The 14,194-nt window shown below is 42.7% G+C and overlaps 1 protein-coding gene across 5 annotated transcripts in view; it reads left to right on the top strand.

Moving 5' to 3' along the window:
- The first annotated feature begins 965 nt into the window (after window positions 1-965).
- crot (carnitine O-octanoyltransferase) overlaps window positions 966-14,194 on the top strand; it is a 67,469-nt gene continuing 54,240 nt past the window's right edge. For 3 of the 5 annotated variants that reach the window (XM_059972228.1, XM_059972229.1, XM_059972230.1), the window contains exon 1: window positions 966-1,144. The gene's annotated coding sequence lies outside the window, so the exon portion shown is untranslated. Of the gene's footprint in view, window positions 1,145-1,183; window positions 1,279-14,194 lie in introns of those variants that run through there. The other 2 variants (XM_059972232.1, XM_059972231.1) reach the window with 2 other exon arrangements.

Raw genomic sequence — 14,194 nt, 5'->3', positions numbered from 1 at the left:
CCTTCGGGATCAAGGGTGACTTGCTTTCATTCTGGGTTTAAGTGTCCAAGAATGCCCTCGTAGGAAGTACTGCCAAGCTGAAGGTTTTCCAAATTGTTGCACGTGGGATGTGAGAAGAATGTGTTTTGCTGTGGAGCCAGGGACAGGACCTAAAATCGCAAATGACCAGTGTAAAACAAAATAGAACAAACTTTAGAAAGGCATATGCAAAACGGGAAGATACGTGGCAAAAGACGTTTAATCGAGCCTTATAAAACAATGGAAAATAAAATGGCAGGTGCTGGAATCTGAAAACAAAAACGTAAATACTGGAAAAAAAATCAGCCAGTCAAGCAACATCTGTGGAAAGGGAAGTCAGTTATTGCTTTGAGTCAGGGACCCTACTTCTGAATCTGGGGTGGGGTGAAGTGATATACTTTGGTGAGAAAAAACAATCAAGGAAAATTATGGAACAAAAAGGTAATCATTTAGCCTATTGTGTGCATGCGGCCAATAAAACAGCTATTGACATTGATCTCACTCCCCAAGTCTTGCTGTATATTATTAATTTCGCTATGTTTGCATGGAAAATGCACAAGAAAGGTGGTTTTCTACTGTCTGTCTTTAAATTTTGCCCCAATTCCTCCACAACCATTTGCTTCTGTACTGTTCAGATGATTTGCAGCCGTCGTCATAGCTTTGTGACCAAAGCGAAGGAGTTGAGCGAGGTGGAAACACTGCCACGGAGCGGATTGAAGGCAGCAACGGGGCGGAAATACGATGCCGCGGAGCGGATTGAAGGCAGCAACGGGGCGGAAATACGATGCCGCGGAGCGGATTGAAGGCAGCAACGGGGCGGAAATACGATGCTGCGGGGCGGATTGAAGGCAGCAACGGGGCGGAACTACGATGCCGCGGAGCGGATTGAAGGCAGCAACGGGGCGGAACTACGATGCCGCGGAGCGGATTGAAGGCAGCAACGGGGCGGAAATAGGATGCTGCGGGGCGGAAGAGAGGTGTGAGAGCCGGAGAGGTCGGCATTCTTCGGGAGGGAACGACGAAGGAAACGGGTATAGAAACAACGACCTTTCTATTCGAAACAAATCGGGGGAGTGGAAACGAGAGGAACTAGTTGTTTTTCGAAATCAGCACAGGGAAACTTAGAGTAAGTCACTGACGAGAAGACTCGGGCAACATCAGTTATTGAGGATTTTTAGTTCAACCTTGTTCTGACAGACTTGATTTTATACATATATAATTGTGGAATATCAATTTAAAGAAATCCGTTTTAGTTTCCAGGTAATATTATCATCCCGAGTTGGTGGGTTGTATTATATCTTCGTTTGACTTTTTATCTGTGCAACTTCTCATTCCAGCATTAAACCTACATGCTTCATTTTAAACTTCTCCTTTTCACGTAAATGTCATTCCGCTTCTCATATTGATATTTCTTTATTTGCTTTATTCCCTCAATCGCGGTTTTGAACGACTTCTTGGTAATTTAAACTCCCTCCTTTGCTTTCTTTCTTTATTTCTCTCCCAATATTCATCCTGTCGTTTCACCGTCTTTGTTTTTGTGCTTGTAACGTGGTGTTGGTTTATTATTGTCACATGTGCTAAGATACAGTGAAAAGCTTATCTTGTGTACAAATCAAATCGTTGCATAGTGCGTTGAGTTAGAACAAGGTAATAGCAAGGTAATACGACATAGGCAGGAAGAGTGATGAGGTCCTGAAGTGTGAGTTTCGGGAACTAGGCAGAAGGCTGAAGAACAGGATCTCAAGGGTGGCATTCTCTGGATTGCTGCCAGTACTACGTGATAGTGATGGTAAGAATTGGAGGAGATGGCAGTTGAATGCGTGGCTGAGGAGTTGGTGCAGAGGGCAGGGTTTTAGATTTTTGGACCACTGGGATCTCTTCTGGGGAAGGTGGGACCTGTACAGATTGGATGGGTTGCACCTGAACTCGAGGGGGAGCAATATCCTTGCTGGTAGGTTTGCTAGCATTGTTCGGGAGGGTTTAAACTAATTTGCAAGTGGGGTGGGACCCGGAGCGATAGAGCAGTGAAAGAAGTGCATGGAGTAAAGCCAGATCTAGCATATAGAGAGGCTTTGAGGAAAGAGAAGCAGAATAAAGGGTGTAAAGGTAGTAAGGTAGAAGGGATAAAGTGTGTGTACTTCAATGCAAGAAGCATCAGGAACAAGGGTGATGAACTGAGAGTTTGGATACATACATGGAATTATGATGTAGTAGCCATTACAGAGACTTGGCTGGCACCAGGGCAGGAATGGATTCTCAATATTCCTGGATTTCAGTGCTTTAAAAGGGATAGAGGGCGGGGAGAAAGGGGAGGAGGGGTGGCATTACTGGTCAGGGATACTATTACAGCTGCAGAAAGGGTGGGTAATGTAGCAGGATCCTCTTTAGAGTCAGTATGGGTGGAAGTCAGGAGCAGGAAGGGAGCAGTTACTCTACTGGGGGTATTCTATAGGCCCCCTGGTAGCAGCAGAGTTACTGAGAAGCAGATTGGGAGGCAGATTTTGCAAAGGTGCAAAAATAACAGGGTTGTTATCATGGGTGACTTTAACTTCCCTAATATTGATTGGCACTTGATTAGTTCCAAGGGTTTAGATAGGGCAGAGTTTGTTAAGTGTGTCCAGGATGGATTCCTGTCACAGTATGTTGACAGGCCAACTAGAGGGAATGCCATACTAGATCTAGTATTAGGTAACGAACCGGGTCAGGTCACAGATCTGTCAGTGGGTGAGCATCTAGGGGACAGTGATCACCGCTCCCTGACCTTTAGCATTATTATGGAAAAGGATAGAATCAGAGAGAACAGGAAAATTTTTAATTGGGGAAGGGCAAATTATGAGGCTATAAGGCTAGAACTTGCGGGTGTGAATTGGGATGATGTTTTTGCAGGGAAATGTACTATGGACATGTGGTTGATGTTTAGGGATCTCTTGCAGGATGTTAGGGACAAATTTGTCCCGGTGAGGAAGATAAAGAATGGTAGGGTGAAGGAACCATGGGTGACAAGTGAAGTGGAAAATCTAGTCAGATGGAAGAAGGTAGCATACACGAGGTTTAGGAAGCAAGGATCAGATGGGTCTATTGAGGAATATAGGGTAGCAAGAAAGGAGCTTAAGAAGGGGCTGAGAAGAGCAAGAAGGGGGCATGAGAAGGCCTTGGCGAGTAGGGTAAAGGAAAACCCCAAGGCATTCTTCAATTATGTGAAGAACAAAAGGATGACAGGAGTAAGTGTAGGACCAATTGAGAGACAAAGGTGGGAAGATGTGCCTGGAGGCTGTGGAAGTGAGCGAGGTCCTCAATGAATACTTCTCTTCGGTATTCACCACTGAGAGGGAACTTGATGATGGTGAGGACAATATGAGTGAGGTTGATGTTCTGGAGCATGTTAATATTAAGGGAGGGGAGGTGTTGGAGTTGTTAAAATACATTAGGATGGATAAGTCCCCGGGGGCTGATGGAATATTCCCCAAGCTGCTCCACGAGGCAAGGGAAGAGATTGCTGAACCTCTGGCTAGGATCTTTATGTCCTCGTTGTCCACAGGAATGGTACCGGAGGATTGGAGGAAGGCGAATGTTCTCCCCTTGTTCAAAAAAGGTAGTAGGGATAGTCCAGGTAATTATAGACCAGTGAACCTTACGTCTATGGTGGGAAAGCTGTTGGAAAAGATTCTTTGAGATAGGATCTATGGGCATTTAGAGAATCATGATCTGATCAGAGACAGTCAGCATAGTTTTGTGAAGGGGAGATCGTGCCTAACAAGCCTGATAGAGTTCTTTGAGGAGGTCACCAGGCATATAGATGAGGGTAGTGCAGTGGATGTGATCTACATGGATTTTAGTAAGGTATTTGACAAGGTTCCACATGGTAGGCTTATTCAGAAAGTCAGAAGGCATGGGATCCAGGGAAGTTTGGCCAGGTGGATTCAGAATTGGCTTGCCTTCAGAAGGCAGAGGGTCGTGGTGGAGGGAGTACATTCAGATTGGAGGGTTGTGACTAGTGGTGTCCCACAAGGATCTGTTCTGGGACCTCTACTTTTTGTGATTTTTTATTAACAACCTGGATGTGGGGGTAGAAGGGTGGGTGGGCAAGTTTGCAGATGACACAAAGGTTGGTGGTGTTTTAGATAGTGTAGAGGATTGTCAAAGATTACAGAGAGACTTTGATAGGATGCAGAAGTGGGCTGAGAAGTGACAGATGGAGTTCAACCCAGAGAAGTGTGAGGTGGTACACTTTGGAAGGACAAACTCCAAGGCAGAGTACAAATTAAATGGCAGGATACTTGATAGTGTGGAGGAGCAGAGGGATCTGAGGGTACATGTCCACAGATCCCTGAAAGTTGCCTCACAGGTAGATAGGGCAGTTAAGAAAGTTTATGGTGTGTTAGCTTTCATAAGTCGAGGGATAGAGTTTAAGAGTCGCAATGTAATGATGCAGCTGTATAAAACTCTAGTTAGGCCACACTTACAGTACTGTGTCCAGTTCTGGTCGCCTCACTATAGGAAGGATGTGAAAGCATTAAAAAGGATACAGAGGAGATTTACCAGGATGCTGCCTGGTTTAGAGAGCATGAATTATGATCAGCGATTAAGGGAGCTAGGGCTTTACTCTTTGGAGAGAAGGATGATGAGAGGAGACATGATAGAGGTGTACAAGATATTAAGAGGAATAGACAGAGTGGACAGCCAGCGCCTCTTCCTCAGGGCACCACTGCTCAGTACAAGAGGACATGGCTTTAAGGTAAAGGCAGGGAAGTTCAAGGGGGATATTAGAGGAAGGTTTTTCACTCAGAGAATGGTTGGTGCGTGGAATGCACTGCCTGAGTCAGTGGTGGAGGCAGATACACTAGTGAAGTTTAAGAGACTACTAGACAGGTATATGGAGGAATTTAAGGTGGGGGGTTATATGGGAGGCAGGGTTTGAGGGTCAGCACAACATTGTGGGCCAACGGGCCTGTAATGTGCTGTACTATTCTATGTTCTAAGGTAAAACAATTATAATGGAAATAATGAGTGGATCTGCAGGGAACAGCTTGCAACGAGTAGCTACTATGAATAAACAGGCATTTTCTGGTCAATTTCTTGTTTCATTCTCCTTTTTAATCAAATATTTGAAGGAGGAGGGGAGATGGGATGAAAAAGTTTAAAGGTTCTTGATTCACTCTCTCAAGTTCCATCTAGCTTCGGGCTCATTAATCATTATCTACTGACAGGTTGAATCAGATATTCTCTAAATCCTGTAGTTCTGATGCTTCCAAAAAAAGTCATCACTCCCTACTTCACTATAGTAATTCTCCATGCTGGTTTTCTAATCTTCTGAACTGTGGAGCAAAGGATGCTGATGCAACCACGAGGAAATCTGCAGATGCTGGAAATTCAAGCAACACACACAAAATGCTGGTGGAATGCAGCAGGTCAGGCAGCATCTATAAGGAGAAGCACTGTCGACGTTTTGGGCCGAGACCCTTTGTCAGGACTAACTGAAAGGAAAGATAGTAAGAGATTTGAAAGTAGGAGGGGGAGGGGAAAATGCGAAATGATAGGAGAAAACCGGAGAGGATGGGGTGAAGCTGAGAGCCGGGAAGGTGATTGGCAAAAGGGATACAGAGCTGGAGAAGGGAAAAGATCATGGGACAGGGGGCCTAGGGAGAAAGAAAGGGGGAGGGGAGCACCAGAGGGAGCTGATGCAGTTTGTTTTGTGTAAAAACTGTTTTAATAATCCACCAACATATTTGACTAGGCCTTATCAAGCATTTGTTGTGTTTCAAGCACCATTGCTAAAACATAATTATTCATACTTAAACCAGGTATATAAAGAAAGCCCCTGATTTTGTTCCTCCACAAAAGGCATCTTCAGTCATATCCTCTTTCTTATTATCACATCCAACAACATTTTTTTCTTAAAGATCATAACATTACATTCAGCTGGTTATGTTGCCTTCTTTGCCCACTGGCCAAACGTTTTCAAATAGTTTATACAATCCTAATTCTGAAATCCCCTACCTTAGTTTACCTAAGATTATCCCTTTGATATCAACTTCCAGTTCACTACATCCTACCCTGACTAAACTGTTAATTACCCAGCTTTCCTTCCTGAACCATAAGTGACATGAACATTGTTAATGAATCCCATTCCATGGATGTTGTTTTCTCTGCTTTCAATTGTTCTATAGTCAAAACAAAACCTACTCTCAACACCAACATCCTTGCAAGCTTCTACCTAATCAATAACACCTACTTCATAGCCAGAGTTTTTGCTCTCAGTCGTTATCCTCCAACTCCTTCCCACAATTCTGTCTAAATCATTGTTTTTCACACCTGTGATTTTCATCCCATTGCCACACTATTACATCAGGTTTACAGATGATCTCTTTTTGGTCCCCATGTATTTTTCGTACAAATGTTCCTTCTTAGCATTGGACCATTATGCTGTCTCAACTTAGTCATACTATTGACATTCAATATCAAATAGAAATATTGTACAGAAATTACTAGAAAGACTGAAGCCTTTGTCTTTAGTCCCCATTAATAATTCAGCAATTTGCCCCCCTCACTATCTAGAAAATTGACTAAAACTGATTTAGGTAATTTCTAATGTTATTCTTTCACGAAATGCACCTTTGTGTTTGCCCACTTTGAAATTGAAACTGCCCATTTCTGCCTTTGTAATAATGCCTATATCTGTTTTCAAATCAACTCATCTTCTGCAAAAATCTCAGTCTATCCTGATTGGCCTCTCATCTTCTACCTTGTATTTACATTTTTATTCAAAGCCCTGTACCTGGATCTAATTTGCTCTGAGTAGTCAATTATCTCCCTGTATGCAAAGGTGCCCATTCACATAACACCTCAATTTTAAAGTCATCCTTGTTTGTACTACTCTGTAGTCTAACCTCTGGACTGTGTCATTCCCCAACCACCCTCCCCACCACTGAGCACATGCACGAGGAGTGGTATCACAGGAAAGCAGCATCCACCATCGAGTACCACATCATCCAGCCCATGCTTCCTTCTTGCTGTCCCCCTTTGGAAGAAAGTGCAGGAACCTCATGTCCCACACTACCAGGTTCAGGAACAGTTATTACCTCTCAACCATCAGGCCAGAAGGGGTAACTTCATTCACCCCAACACTGAACTCATGTTCTCAATTTAATTTATTTATTTATTATTATTTCCTTTTTTGTATTTGCACACACTTCTTTGTCCATTTTTGTTATGTGTGGTTTTTCATTAGTTCTGTTGTGTTTCATTGTATCTACCATGAATTCCCACAAGAAAACAAATCTTAGCATTGTATATGGTGATATATATGTATTCTGCTAGTACATTTACTTTGAACACTAAACTTTGAACTAATCTGCACATTTTTGCAGCCATACAGGCCTACTAGATCCCAGCTGTTTCCCAATTCTGGACCCTTCCACGTTCTTAATTTTTATCTGCTTGTTGCTGGTGGCAGCACTTTCATTGCCTACATCATAATCTCTGGAATGCCTCCACTTAAAGCGTGATGCCACTCCCTTTTTCTTTTTTAAGATTCTTTTTAGAATCCCTCTTTTCAATCAAGTTGGTGGTCTTTCTTGGTCTCAACTTTTGTTTTATAATCTGTAAGATGCCTTGATACACCCCGTTATATTGAATATGTTTGAATGCCATTTAGAATTGTCATAAATTCAACTGCCAAAGAATGAATCCAAAAATAACTTAGTTGATACATATTGTTTTGAAACTTATGTTTCTTTACTGCCATTGCAAAAGTTTGTTCCTCTCAGTTGCATTCTTCTTGTGATTGAATATTAATTTTAAGAAAGTGAAATATCTCCTCTAAGTCCCTTGACAATATAGTGAGATTTGCCACTTGGCTATGTTATTCTGGCCTGCTATTTTAATTGCTTTTCTCCCTGTGTGTATGATCTGAAAATTGGTTATCATCTAATGTTGAAATTTGACCCATTCATCTTATTTATCCAAACATTCCAATTGCCAGTTCTTTTTCTCTAATCTTGATTCAGAGCAATATAAGCTTCATGTCCCAAGTTGTACTGAAATGCTAATTACGTGAATGAAGAAAATATCAAATATGTTTATGTTTGAAAGAAGAAAGACAAGTCACAAATATTTATTGTGATTTCTTTGTATCTACCTTGTGTACCTGGATCCTGGACTTCCTGTCAGATTGCCAGCAGGTTGTAAGAATGGGCTCCCTCACCTCCAACTCTCTGACTCTCAATACAGGAGCCCCTCATAGCTGTATAGTGAGTCCCCTCCTTTACTCCCTGTGTATCCATGACTGTGTGGCCACCCATAGTGCCAATCTGCTAATTAAATTTGCTGATAACACTACATTGATTGGCCTTATCTCAAATAATAACAAGGTGGCCTGCAGGGAAGAAGTCACCTCTCTGACACAGTGGCAATGGTGTTGTTACGTATCCCGTAACTGGATAACTTACCAGCAAAGATAGAGAGGTCCGTTGGAGTCTGATGGCACTATTTTCAAACGTTTTTATTCATAAAAGGGAGCTCAAAAGTAAGGTTAATACAAACATTCAGATCATATACGTCGGCAAAACTCAATCTAAAGCGCAGGTATAGCAATAATCATCGTTAAGAAATAATCTCGGCTGTTGTCTAGGGGATAATATATTGTCCGTTGGAAATATAAAAATCACTCAGAAGTCTGCAGACTTTAGCCTTTCGAGGAATCGCTGGGTTTCACGTGTTTTAGAGGGATCGGTGAGAAACGGAAAAAACTTGCCCGGGTCTTTATGAAGCCACTCCGTTAAAGCAGGGGAGCGTTGTTTCCCCGTTGTTAGTTCGAAGTCCTTCTTGGTATTATCAGCCACCCGCTCCCCAGGCAAAGGAGTTAGGAGCGCACATGGCTCTGAATGGCCTCCAGCTATCACGGGAGCGTTGAGCGATCGAGTCCTTCTGGTGCGACTCTCTGGGGTACTGCCTCCTGCAGTCCCCTTTTATCTTGACTTGCAGAGTTGTAGATGTCCATCAAAGTACGGTGATGCAATCCCCACCCCCACATTGCCCGAGGGTGTCCATATCCGTGGTAGTTGTCACGTAGCAGGGACATGCATGTCACACAGGTGCCTCTAAGAACAATGGCCAAAACCGTTGCATTGTCTCTCACTTCCTGGGTCCGAGACCCAAATTAATAGTGATCTTGCGATTCTCCGGGCTGCTCCCGCCTCTTCGGCCCCTCAGAGCTGTGGTACATTCATAACAATGTCAAAAAAACAACCTCTCCCTCAATGTTGCAAAAACAAAGGAGATGGTTGTGGATTACAGGAGGAATGGAGATGGGCTAATCCCTATTGACAACAATGGATCTGGGGTTGAGAGGGTAAACAGCTTCAAATTCCTCAGCATCCACATCACCAAGGACCTCACGTGGTCTGTACCCACCAACTGTGTGGTGAAAAAGGCACAACAGCGCTTCTTTCACCTCAGACGGTTGAGGAAGTTTGGTATGGTCCCGCAAATCCTAGAACTTTCTACTTGGACACAATTGAGAGCATCCTGACTGGCTGCATCATTGCCTGGCATGGGAACTGTACCTCCCGTAATCACAGGACTCTGTAGAGTGGTGCGGACAGCCCAGCGCTTCTGTAGTTGTGAACTTCCCATGATTCAGGACATTTACAAGGACAGATGTGTAAAAAGGGCTCGTAGGATCATTGGGGGCCCAAGTCACCCCAACCACAATCTATACCAGCTGCTACCATCCAGGAAGCAATACCGTAGTGTAACACTTACCCAACAGGCTGGTAGATGTCTAGGGGAAAAGGAGATCCAGCCACACACCAATCCCACCTCCCATACACGCAGGTGCTGTGAGAATCGAGTTTAAGCCTCGCGCCCGCCCACAGTATCAAACCCACAACAAATACCGTTATGAAATACACTTTAAAGAGTTTACTAAAATGAAAAGAGTATTAGGCAATACAATATATATGCAAGGGAAAAAAACAAAAAGGCGCCAACTTATCAAAGTTCAGTCAGTTTAGTGTACATCGTTGGAGCTCAAACATCGAACCATTCGACCCCTCGTCGCTTGCCTCTGACCTCCACGTCTTCGCACCTAGGACCACGCCTGGTGGTCTTCCGAGCAGTGCAGCACACGTCCACCTTCCTCGATGTCTTCCTCCCGTTCTCCACCAAAAGCCCGCGAAAAATCCCTCGCCCAATTTCCCAGCCTCACAAGACAAAATAACATTCCCCATTGGTTAACAAATGAATACAATTACCATAACAACAAGTATAAAGCAAAACAACTGCGCGAGAAACACTTATCAAAGAAGCATTCCTGCTCTTATCAAACCAAAAAACCCATTTTGAGTAACATACACAGGACATTGTACAGTAGCATAAAAGCCAGGACCAACAGGCTTCTTCCACCAGGCCGTCAGACTGATGAACTCACACTGACTTGAATGTACTCTATCCTACATTGACAGTTTTATTTATTATAAATGATTATAAATTACTGTGATTACACATTTAGATTGAGACATAATGTAAATATTTTTACTCATGTATGTGAAGTTTGTAAGAAATAAAGTCAATTCAATTCAATTCAATTCAATTTAATGTCTGTTCATAAATCTATAAAATCTAGTGTACCAGTAAATAATTATGTAAAAAAGACTAAGAAATGTTTGCCAATGTAAATAGTGAGGTACTGACTTCTAAGTCATCCAAAGCCCTGGTCAGGTGTCATCCTAAACCCTTGGGAACACACTTCGCCAGTGCTGCACCATTGGCTAATGCTATAGTACAGTTCTGAGGGATAGCTGCAATCCAAAATCTCAACTTCTGTATGATATCTTGGCTAATTATTATTATTTAACATTTTAAAAATTCTAAACTTGTCGAGATGTTTTACAGAAAGTGGAACTCAAAAACAAACCAGTTGATTGGTTATCTATTTAAAAAGTTAATTGGTAACTTATGTTCCAATAGAGAATGCACTTTAAAAGGTTGACATTAGCTTTAAAGTGCTCTGGGATAGCTGAAATTGTGAATGGCTATGATTGGCAGTCTGTATGCTCTTTTCAAAGTAAAATCTCAGATTTAAAATCAAGATAAAAAACTGCTGAAGCTGGAAAACTAAAATTAAAAAGAGAAACGGCTGGAATGACTCAGAAGGTTAGGCGACATCCACTGGACATGTTAGTATTTGGATAGGCAGAGCTTGATTACAGATAGTCAACATGGCTTTGTCAGGTCAAACCAATCTTACAGAGTGTTTTGAGGAACTTACCAGAAATGTTGATAAAGAGAATCAGATGTTACATATCTGGACTTTAGCAAGGCCTTTGGCAAAGTCCTGCATGGGAGGCTAGTCATGTAGTTTCAGTCAGTTGGCATTCATGATGAGGTAGTAATTTGAATTCAGCATTGGCTCTGCAGGAGAAGCCAGAGAATAGTAGGCCTGTGACTAGTGGAATGCCACAGGGATCAGTGCTGCGCCTGTGTTGTTTGTCATCTTTATTAATGATCTGGGTGATAACGTGGTAAACTGGATCAGTAAATTTGCTGATGACACCAAGATTAGGGGTGTAGTGGACAGTGAAGAAAGCTTGCAGTGGTATCTGGACAAGCTGGAAAAATGGGCTGAAAAATAGCAGATGGAATTTAATGCAGATAAGTGTGAGGTATTATACTTTAAGAGGGCACTCTAGGGTAGAGCTTACGTAAAGAATTTGGAAGTTGTGTAAGACATTGGTGAGTCTGAATTTGGAGCATTGTGCACGATTCTGTTCAACCACCTATAGGAAAAATATTAATAAGCTTGAAAGAGTGCAGGGAAAATTTACAATGGTGGTGCTGGGACTCGAGGACCTAAATTATAGGGAAAGTACTAACCTGTTCATATCCTTGTGAATGGGTTAGGACTTTATTCCCTGGTGCACAGGAGAATGATGGGAGATTTCATAGAAATATATAAAATTATGAAGGATATAAGGTAAATGCAAGCATGCTTTTTTCCACTGAGACTAGAAGTAGAGGTCATAGGGTAAGGGTGAAAGATGATATAGTTAAAGGGAACCTGAGGGGGAACTTCTTCACTCAGAGGGTGATGAGAGAATGGAACCAGATGCCTGCAGATGTGGTGGACACGGGTTCAGTTTCAACATTCATGAAGTGTTTGGATAAGTACTCGAATGAAAGGGAAATGGAGGGATATGGTCTATGTGCAGATCAATGGGATGAGGAAGAGTAATAGTTTGGCACTGACTGGATGGGCCAAGAAACCTGTTTCTGTGCTGTAGTGCTCTGATTCTATGACTCTATAATCTGCATTAAACATGTCCAATATAGAGAAGACCACATAATGAGTATCAAACATACAGTACACTGTGCAACTCGATTGCTCCTTGCAAGGGAAGATAACATGAGCTAGATGTAGGTTGGTGGCAAACCAGGGAACTGAGGGGGAAATTTCCCCTTCAGAATCCTGAAGGGGATTGGAAGAGAAGATGTGTCTGGTGCTGGAATCTTATTGGAGGTGGTGGAGATGATGGAGGCTGGAGATAGGTGGATGGTGAAAATGGGAATACACTGTATGTGATGAGAGAAGCGATTGAGAGCAGGTAAAGAAAATAGGCAAGAACCTCTTTAGAGTCCATCATCTATGCTAGAGGGAAAGCCTTGGTCAAGGAAAATGGAAGACATCTTAAAGGTACTGGTGTAGAAAGAATCATCAGAAAGGCAGATACAGTGGAGATGGAGAAACTGGATGAATCACAAAAATCAGATTGGGAGGACAGCCAGACATACTTTATGGATCCTGAGGGAAATTGGGTTTCGTTACAGCCGCACCAACCAAGAATAGTGAAGAAATATAGCTATATAAAACCATAAATAATTAAATAATAATAAGTTAATTATGCCAAGTGGAAATAAGTCCAGGACCAGCCTATTGGCTCAGGGTGTCTGACACGCCGAGGGAGGAGTTGTAAAGTTTGATGGCCACAGGCAGGAATGACTTCCTATGATGCTCAGTGTTGCATCTCAGTGGAATGAGTCTCTGGCTGAATGTACTCCTGTGCCTAACCAGTACATTATGGAGTGGATGGGAGACATTGTCCAAGATGGCATGCAACTTGGACAGCATCTTCTTTTCAGACACCACCGTCAGAGAGTCCAGTTCCACCCTCACAACATCACTGGCCTTACGAATGAGTTTGTTGATTCTGTCAGTGTCTGCTACCCTCAGCCTGCTGCCCCAGCACACAACAGCAAACATGATAGCACTGGCCACCACAGACTCGTAGAACATCCTCAGCATCTTCCGGCAGATGTTAAAGGACCTCAGTCTCCTCAGGAAATAGAGACGGTTCTGACCTTTCTTGTAGACAGCCTCAGTGTTCTTTGACCAGTCCAGTTTATTGTCAATTCGTATCCCCAGGTATTTGTAATCCTCCACTATGTCCACACTGACCCCTTGGATGGAAACAGGGGTCACTTAGTCTTCCTCAGGTCCACCACCAGCTCCTTAGTCTTTTTTACATTAAGCTGCAGATGATTATGCTCGCACTACGTGACAAGATGTTGTTAAGATAGCAATAGACAAGTGTTGGGTACTGCCAGCTAACCTGTCACCTGAGGTAGAGATAAAATGTTAATAACAGGAAGGAAAGAGTTAGATAGGCATTCTGTAAAAGTGAGAACAGGATAGAGATTGAAGTCAAGGTTGGAGAAATTTTCAATCTTTTTATGAGTGCATATGCAACACGAATGCAATCACTATTTTAACAGAAACTGAGTTGAGGGAGGGGTTCTATCCACTGATTTGCTTTGTGTGGCAGAGGAAGCGGCCAGCTTAGAGTGATTGGGCTTTCCTTTTAAGTTCTCCCTGAAATTTCAGGCTTGTTTGACGTTACTTCAGCTTGTCTGGAAGATGCAAGACCAGTGATTCACTAACAAAGGGATGCGAAAAGATAATAAATACATGTATGTAGTGGTGTGCTACATGCAGCGCTGAAATAACAACACGATGAGCTGCAGTTGCAAAAAGAGATTTATTCAAACTTCGCGGTTTCGCTTTAAAGCCTTCCTGTGGGGACGCGTATTCACAGTCCCGTCTGTTATGAACCCCATAACTGGGTCACTTACCAGCAAAGATAGAGAGGTCCGTTGAAGTCTGATGGTACTATTTTTAACA

Source organism: Hypanus sabinus, chromosome 6 (assembly GCF_030144855.1).
Source record: "Hypanus sabinus isolate sHypSab1 chromosome 6, sHypSab1.hap1, whole genome shotgun sequence".
In the NCBI taxonomy this organism is placed as follows: Eukaryota; Metazoa; Chordata; class Chondrichthyes; order Myliobatiformes; family Dasyatidae; genus Hypanus; species Hypanus sabinus.
This window is presented reverse-complemented; position numbering and strand designations above follow the sequence as displayed.